General features: G+C 48.2%; 1 pseudogene; it reads left to right on the forward strand.

Annotated features, from left to right (window-relative positions):
* Positions 1–237: 237 nt before the first annotated feature.
* On the forward strand, positions 238–7,424 carry LOC120367331 (large ribosomal subunit protein eL29 pseudogene; annotated as a pseudogene).
* The last annotated feature ends 1,009 nt before the right edge of the window (positions 7,425–8,433 follow it).

An 8,433-nucleotide genomic window follows, 5' to 3' on the forward strand; every position in this document is an offset into this window, starting at 1 on the left:
GATGACCTTGACCTAAGAGTCACAAGGGCAGGTGTGCTAACCTACCCTGCGTTAGCCAAACTGACTCCATTTCTAGATGAGGGCCAGACAGGCTCCATCTTAGCCTCTCCCCTCCCTGCCATTTGTCCCTCAGGTGCACAGCTGGGTCACGCTGTACCCAGCACCTTGTAATGGTTGTAACCACATCTGGCTTGGCAAGTCCCCAGCTGTTGTGTACCCCCCTGGTAACCAGCAATCATGGGGACCACTGTGTATGCCCTCCTTAGTAATCAACAATCATGAGAACCACTTGCTTCCTGGTGACCAGCTCCCCACTCCCCTGCCCCCAAGTTGCTTGTTCTGCTTCTGTAAATTTTGCTTCAGTTAGGCTCCCCCTCCCCTCCTTTAAGCAAGGTATAAAAAGGAATCAAGCCCCTTCTTCGGTCCGAGAGATCTTGAGCGTGAGCTGCCTCTTGGTCACAGATAATAAAGGACTTTTTTTTAAAAAAAAGATGGGGTTTCACCATGATGGCCAGGCTGCTCTTGAACTCCTGACCTGGCCAACATGGCAAAACCTGTCTCTATTTAAAAATACAAAAAAAAAAAAAAAAAAAAAAAAAAAAAAAAATAGGGTGGGTGTAGTGGCTAATGCCTGTAATCCCAGCACTTTGGCAGGACAAGGCAGGTGGATTACTTGAGGTCAGGAGATTGAGACCATCCTGGCCAACATGGTGAAACCGCATCTCTACTAAAAATACAAACAATTAGCCAGGCTTAGTGGCATGTGCCTGTAGTCCCAGCTACTTGGGAGGCTGAGGCAGGAGAATCACTTGAACCTGGGAGGCGGAGGTTGCAGTGAGCCGAGATCATGCCTGGGCGACAAGAGGCAAACTGTCTAAAAAAAAGAAAAAATTATGAGAGGTCATTGTTTTGGGTTGAGCTCCCACACTAGGCCCCAACAGAAAAGGCCAAACCGAAATGGAGTTACTCATGCTAAATGCCACATAATCCAACTGAAACTTTAAGGAAGGTGACAGATCCCCCAAACAGACCAGTTTTTCCTGAAAACAGGAGATTCCAGTCAACCTGAGTCAGTGTAATATGGCTTCCCTTTGCTTTAACCCTTACAAAAAAGTCACATGAAGGAACCTGATGTTAACCAATCAACTTTTTTCCTATTGGTCCGTTTCCTTGTCCAATGAGAGATCGTGATTCTATTCTGTAGAATGAAGGCTACACCAATTCATGAATTGCAAATAAAAGCCAATTAGATCTATATATGTTGTCATTTTGTCTTTTGACAGGGTGAAAGGTGACTAGGAGAAGCTCCACCTTGGTTTGTATATAAAAATATTATTCAGGCCGGGCGCAGTGGCTCACGCCTGTTATCCCAGCACTTTGGGAGGCCGAGGCAGGCAGATCACCTGAGATCGGGAGTTTGAGACCAGCCTCACCAACATAGTGAAACCCCACCTCTTCTAAAAATACAAAAATTAGCCAGGCATGGTGGCTCGTGCCTGTAACCCCAGCCACTAGGGGAGCTGAGGCGCAAGAATTGCTTGAACCCAGGAAGCAGAGGTTGCACTGAGCCGAGACACACCACTGCACTCCAGCCTGGGAGTGAGACTCCGCCTAAAAAAAAAAAAAAAAAATCCAGCCACAGCAATTATTATCACACTGGATATTTACCGAAGCTTGCAGGAGGGAAAAACACCTGGGTCATGGGTTCACTGCTGGTTGGAAGCTGAGCCAAGAGCGAACCAGGTGTGCTGATACCCACGCCCCTGATTTCTAGAGAGTTCTGTGGCCTTCAGGGAATCCCAGGGGAGCAGGATAAGAAGAACGCCCAGTCTCTGAGTGTCCTGCTATCTATCAGCCGGCCTTGACAGAGGAGATCTCTCCCTCGCAGCTGGAATCAGCACCCAGGGCTCTGTCAAATATTATAGAAACATTTCCTCTTCTCTTTGTAAAACTAAAGTTATCTTTTCTTTTCTGATTGCAGAAGAAGTTATTGCTGTGGAATTGCAAGACAATCCTCATCCTCTGGCCTATCTGTCCTTTGTCCCCATGACTGAACTCCAACTTTTGCAAAAACACTTACTTTCATTTTATGTTTTATTTTAGAGACAGGCTCTTCTCTGCTGCCCAGGCTGGAGTGCAGTGGTGCAATCTCAGCTCACTGAAATCTTGACCTCCTGGGTCTCAAGAGATCCTCCCATCTCAACCTCCCGAGTAGCTGGGACTATAGGCACCCACCACCACACCCTGCTAATTTTTGTATTTCTTTTGTTTTGGAGAGATGAGTAGGTGATGGGTCTCCCTATGTTGCCCCAGGCTTGTCTTGAACTCCTGGGCTCAAGTGATCCTACTGCCTTGGCCTCCCAAAGTGCTGGGATTACAGGTGTGAGCCACTGTGACAGGCCTGCAAAAACATTAAATTATAAAATTAATGTTTCTCTGCCAGTGCTTCATGGAATTCTAATATCAGCTCTGTGCAATCATATCCTGTTCTCTTTTCTGGAAACTAGTTCCTGAAGTTTCATTTCTTTCTTTTTAGATAGAGTCTTGCTCTGTCACCCAGGCTAGATGCAGTGGTGTGATCTCAACTCACTGTAATCTCCGTCTCCCAGGCTCAAGCGATTCTCCTGCCTCAGCCTCCTGAGTAGCTGGGATCACAAGCGTGTGCCACCACGCCTGACTAATTTTTGCATTTTTAGTAGAGATGGTGTTTCAGCATGTTGGCCAGGCTGCTCTCGAACTCCTGACCTCAGGTGATCTGCCTGCCTCAGCCTCCCAAAGTGCTGGGATTACAGGCATGAGCCACTGCGCCTGGCCAGAAAGTTTTGTGTCTATAACTGTTTGGGGGAAATATCATTTATTCCTTCAACAAATACTTACCTACCATATGACAGGGAATAGTCTAAAACTGTGGACATCATGGTAGCTAGACACACTGTCCTTTTCTAATGGAACTTACAGTGGAGGCAGACAAACAATTATGAGTGAACAAACAAAAAAGAATTTCAGCACGGCTTGCACAGCTTGGACATTTTTAAATGTCTTGTTTAAGGAACGCTTCACTGAGGAGGCATTTAAGCAAAGGCCAGAAGGAAGTTTCAGTCATGCTGAAATTCCTGTTTGTTTCCTTAAGAGCAGGTATTACCATCTGGCATGCTACATTTTTACTTATTTAATTACTGGCTGATTTTTTTCACCACTGTCTCCTCAGTGCCTGAACATGGTAGATGCTTAACGAATATTTACGGACTAATAATGCTTTGAAGAAAATAAGCAGGGCCAGGTGTGGTGGCTCATGCCTGTAATCCCAGCACTTTGGGAGGCCAAGGTGGGCGAATCACAAGGTCAGGAGTTCGAGACCATTCTGATCAACATGGTGAAACCCCCGTCTCCACTAAAAATACAAAAATTCGCTGGTCTTGGTGGCTTGTGCCTGTAATCTCAGCTACATGGGAGGCCGAGGCAGGAGAATTACTTGAACCCAGGAGGTGAAAGTTGCAATGAGCCGAGATCGCACCAGTGCACTTCAGCCTGGCGACAGAGCTAGACTTTGTCTCAAAAAAGAAAAGAAGCAGGGCCAAGTGTGATGGCTCCTGCTTGTAGTTCCAGCACTTTGGGAGGCTGAGGTGGGAGGATTGCTTGAGGCCAAGAGTTCGAGACCAGCCTGGGCAATATGGTGAAACCCTGCCTCTATAAAAAAAAGAAAGAGAGAGAGAAAGAAAATTATCCAGGTATGGTGTCATGCATCTGTAGTCTCAGCTACTCGTGAGGCTAAGGATCGATTGAGCCCAGGAGGTTGAGGCTGCCGTGAGCTGTGACTGTACCACTGCACTCCAGCCTGAGTGACAGAGCAAGACCCTATCTCTAAAAGAAAAACAACAACAATAGAAAAAAGAGAGAGAGAGAAGGCAAAAGACAGGAAAACAAAGCCAGGCAGCAGTTAAAGTCATAAGGACAGATCTTACTCTGTAATATACTGTTGCAATAGGGACTGTCCAGCGTGTACTGAACTCAACTTCTATTTGTACAGAGAATCAGGGAAAGCTGAAGAGCAGGGGCTCAGTAAAGACAAGGTGGTGAAAAATTACAAAACGGGGCGGGGCCGGCCCACGTGAAACCCGTCTGGGCTTGCTAACTCGTGTTTACCAGCAGCGACATTGGGTTCTTACTCTCTCACGGGGGCTGGGAGATGGGCCCTATCGTCAGGTGTTGTTTTTTGAGACAGAGTTTCACTCGTTGCTCAGGCTGGAGTGCAGTGACACAATCTTGGCTCACTGCAACTTCCACCTTCCGGTTTCAAGTGATTCTCCTGCCTCAGCCTCCCGAGTAGTTGGGATTACAGGCTCGTGCCACCATGCCTGGCTAATTTTTTTTTTTTTTTTAGTAGAGACAGGGTTTTGCCATGTTGGCCAGGCTAGTCTCAAACTCCTGATGTCAGTCGATTCGCCTGCCTCGGCCTCCCAAAGTGCTGAGATTACAGGCAGGAGCCACTGTGCCCAGCCTTATACCTTCTATTAAACAAGTCCCAGGCCAGGCATGGTGGGTCATGTCTGTAATCCCAGCACTTTGGGAGGCCGAGTTGGGAGGATCACTGGCGGTCAGGAGTGACCTACTCGCAAACAATATTTGCAAATCATGCCAAGTTAAAGGACATGGTCAACTTAACAAATGCCTCTATAAACTTCCCTCCAAAACCCAGCCAAATTTCTCCTGGCAGAAAGCCATATCAGACACAGAAAAAGGCACACGTACTCTGATTGTCCTCCCAGCTCTGTCAGCAACCTCCCTCGGTGGACATAGAAAGAAACTGAAGCTCAAAAGCAAAATAACCCACACAGCTGTCTTCCGGCACACCCAGAGCTGCAGCCCCTAGGCCAGGTCAGAGACTCTGTCTTGCAGGAAGTCCCCTCGGACTCTCCTCATAAGAATGACTCTTGGCCGGGCGCAGTGGCTCAAGCCTGTAATCCCAGCACTTTGGGAGGCCGAGGCGGGTGGATCACAAGGTCAAGAGATCGAGACCATCCTGGTCAACATGGTGAAACCCCGTCTCTACTAAAAATACAAAAAATTAGCTGGGCATGGTGGCGCGTGCCTGTAATCCCAGCTACTCAGAAGGCTGAGGCAGGAGAATTGCTTGAACCCAGGAGGCGGAGGTTGCGGTGAGCCGGGATCGCGCCATTGCACTCCAGCCTGGGTAACAAGAGCGAAACTCCGTCTCAAAAAAAAAAAAAAAAAAGAGAGAATGACTCTCTCCTTACCCAGAGCTTATACCCTTGCGCCTCTTGCTCCAGTCCCACCTATTTTAAGGTAGTTTGTGTCTATATCTGCTTCCACTTTGTTTTGTTTGAGAGAGGGTCTTGCTTTGCTGCCCAGGCTGGAGTGCAGGGGCACGATCTCACCTCCACCTCCCGGGTTCAAGTGATTCTCCTGCCTCAGCCTCCTGAGTAACTGGGACTACAGGAATGCGCCACCACACCGGGCTAACTTTTTTGTATTTTTAGGAGAGACAGGGTTTCTCCAAGTTGGTCAGACTGGTCTCAAACTCCCAACCTCAGGTGATCCACCTGCCTCGGCTTCCCAAAGTGTTGGGATTACAGGCGTGAGCCACCGCGCCTGACCTTAATTTTTTATTTTTAGTAGAGACAGAGTTCTACCATGTTGGCCAGGCTGGCCTCGAACTCCTGACCTCAGGTGATCCACCCACCTCTACCTCCCAAAGTGCTGGGATTACAGGAATGAGCCACCACACCTCGCCATTTTTGTTGTTGTTGTTTTGGAGACAGAGTCTCGATCTGTGGCCCATGCGGGAGTGCAGTGGCACAATCTCAGCTCACTGCAACTTCTGCCTCCCAGGTTCAAGCGATTCTCCAGCCTCAGCCTCCCGAGTAGCTGGGATTATAGACATCTCCCACCACATCCCACTCATTTTTGTATTTTTAGTAGAGCTGGGGTTTCACCATGTTGGCCCAGTTGGTCTCGAATTCCTGACGTTAAGTGATGCTTGCCTCAGCCTCCCAAAGTGCTGGGATTACACATGTAAACCACTGGGCCCGGACGTGCCCTCAATTCATTCCCTTGTTCATCCATTCATTATAGGCAGTATGGACTAGTGGTGAAGCATGTGGACACTTGAGCCAGACTGCTTTTGTTCAAATTTCAGTTTGGGCTGTGAGTCGTGGCTCATGCATGTAATCCCAGCACTTTGGGAGGCCAAGGCAGGCAGATCACCTGAAGTCAGGAGTTCAAGACCAGCGTAGCCAAAATGGCAAAACCCTATCACTACTGAAAAAAATACAAAAATTAGCTGGCCATAGTGCCGGGCACCTGTAATCCCAGCTACTCAGGAGGTTGAGGCGGGGAGAATTTCTTGAACCTGGAAGGCAGAGGTTGCAGTGAGCTGAGACCATGCCACTGAATTCCAGTCTGGGTGACTGAGACTCCATTTCAAAAAAAAGAAAGTTGGCCGGGTGCAGTGGCTCACACCTGTAATCCCAGCACTTTGGGAGGTCAAGGTGGGCAGATCACAAGGTCAGGAGTTCAAGACCAGCCTGGCCAACATGGCAAAACCCCATCTTTACTAAAAATACAAAAATTAGGTGGATATGGTGGTGGGTGCCTGCAATCCTGGCTACTTGGGAGGCTGAGGCAGGAGAATTGCTTGAACCTGGGAGGCAGAGGTTGCAGTGAACCAAGATCATGCCACTGCACTCCAGCCTGGATGACAAAGCAAAACTTATTCTCAAAAAAAAAAAAAAAGAAAAGATTCATTCTGGGCCAGGCATAGTGGCTCACGCTGGTAATCCCAGCACTTTGGGAGGCTGAAGAGGACAGATCAATTGAACCCAGGGATTCAAGAGCAGCCTGGGCAACAGTGAGACCCATCTCTATTAAAAAACAATTAAGCTCTTCCGGTCCTAGGCGCTTCGGGAAGCGCGGCTTAGGTGCAGACGTGGCCAAGTCCAAGAACCACACCACACACAACCAGTCCCGAAAATGGCACAGAAATGGTATCAAGAAACCCCGATCACAAAGATACGAATCTCTGAAGCGGGTGGACCCCAAGTTCCTGAGGAACATGCGCTTTGCCAAAAAGCACAAGAAGGGCCTAAAGAAGATGCGGGCCAACAGTGCCAAGGCCATGTGTGCACGTGCCGAGGCCATCACGGCCCTCGTAAAGCCCAAGGAGGTTAAGCCCAAGATTCCAAAGGGGGGTGTCAGCCGAAAGCTCCATCGACTTGCCTACATTGCCCACTCCAAGCTTGGGAAGCGTGCTCGTGCTCGCATTGCCAAGGGGCTCAGGCTCTGCCGGCCAAAGGCCAAGGCCAAGGCCAAGGATCAAAACAAGGCCCAGGCTGCACCTCCAGCTTCAGTTCCAGCTCAGTCTCCTAAAGGTGCCCAGGGGTCTACAAAGGCTTCAGAGTAGATATCTCTGCCAATATGAGGACAGAAGGATGGGTGTGACCCCCCAGGGCTGCCATCTGCATGGGGCTGGGGTCCTCCTGTGCTAATTGTACAAATAAACCTGAGGGAGGATTTTTAAAAAAAAAATTAAGTCTGTCACTGTTGTTTAATCTCAGTTTCTTCATCTGCAAAATGGATTGTTTGAGCATCCTCCTGTTATCCATGGGGCACACGTTCTAAGACCCCCAGTGGTTGACCCCTATATATACTGTTTTCTCCTATACATATATACCCATGGGAATTGGTTTTCTTTGTTTGTTGGTTTGTTTGAAATGGAGCCTTGGGAGTGAAAGCGCAAAGAATGAGAGGACGCCATACCTTCACATGAATTCTTGTTGCTCACGCACCAGGAGATTCCCAGCGGAGGAGCCCCACAGGTCGCCAGCGCGACTCTTGTGACCGGTGAGGCAGTTTTGCCGGCGCCTTGGAGCGGCAGGTCTTGGTGCAGAGTCAGAAAAGCACCATCAATCTTAACGCCGCTGATTTAGTCGGTGCAGTGGGTTGCTCAGATTTCGGCGCTGAGAATCAGTAAGTCGGACGTCCACTCAGAAACCCAATTACAAAGACGGTAAATACAAAGACCACAGATGGATAAATTTATAACGAAGGGAAGAAAACAGCCAAAAAAGGCTGAGAATACCCAAGATCAGAACGCCTCTCCCTCAGCGGGGGATCACAGTTCCTCATCAGCAACGGAACAAGGCCTGATGGAGCACGAGTGTGTTTCAATTACAGGAGCAGGCTTCAAAATGTGGATAATGAGAAACTTCTGTGAATTAAAAGAACTTGTTTTAACCCAATCTAAAGTAACTAAGAACTTTGAAAAAAGATTTGACGAAATGTTAACAAGAATACACAATTTAGAGAGGAATATAAGTGAATTGATGGAGCTGAAAAACACAATACGAGAACTTCGTGAAGTATGCACAAGTTTTAACAGCCAAATTGATCAAGCAGAAGAAAGGATATCAGAGG

This window comes from Saimiri boliviensis, chromosome 12 (genome assembly GCF_048565385.1).
Source record: "Saimiri boliviensis isolate mSaiBol1 chromosome 12, mSaiBol1.pri, whole genome shotgun sequence".
NCBI lineage: Eukaryota > Metazoa > Chordata > Mammalia > Primates > Cebidae > Saimiri > Saimiri boliviensis.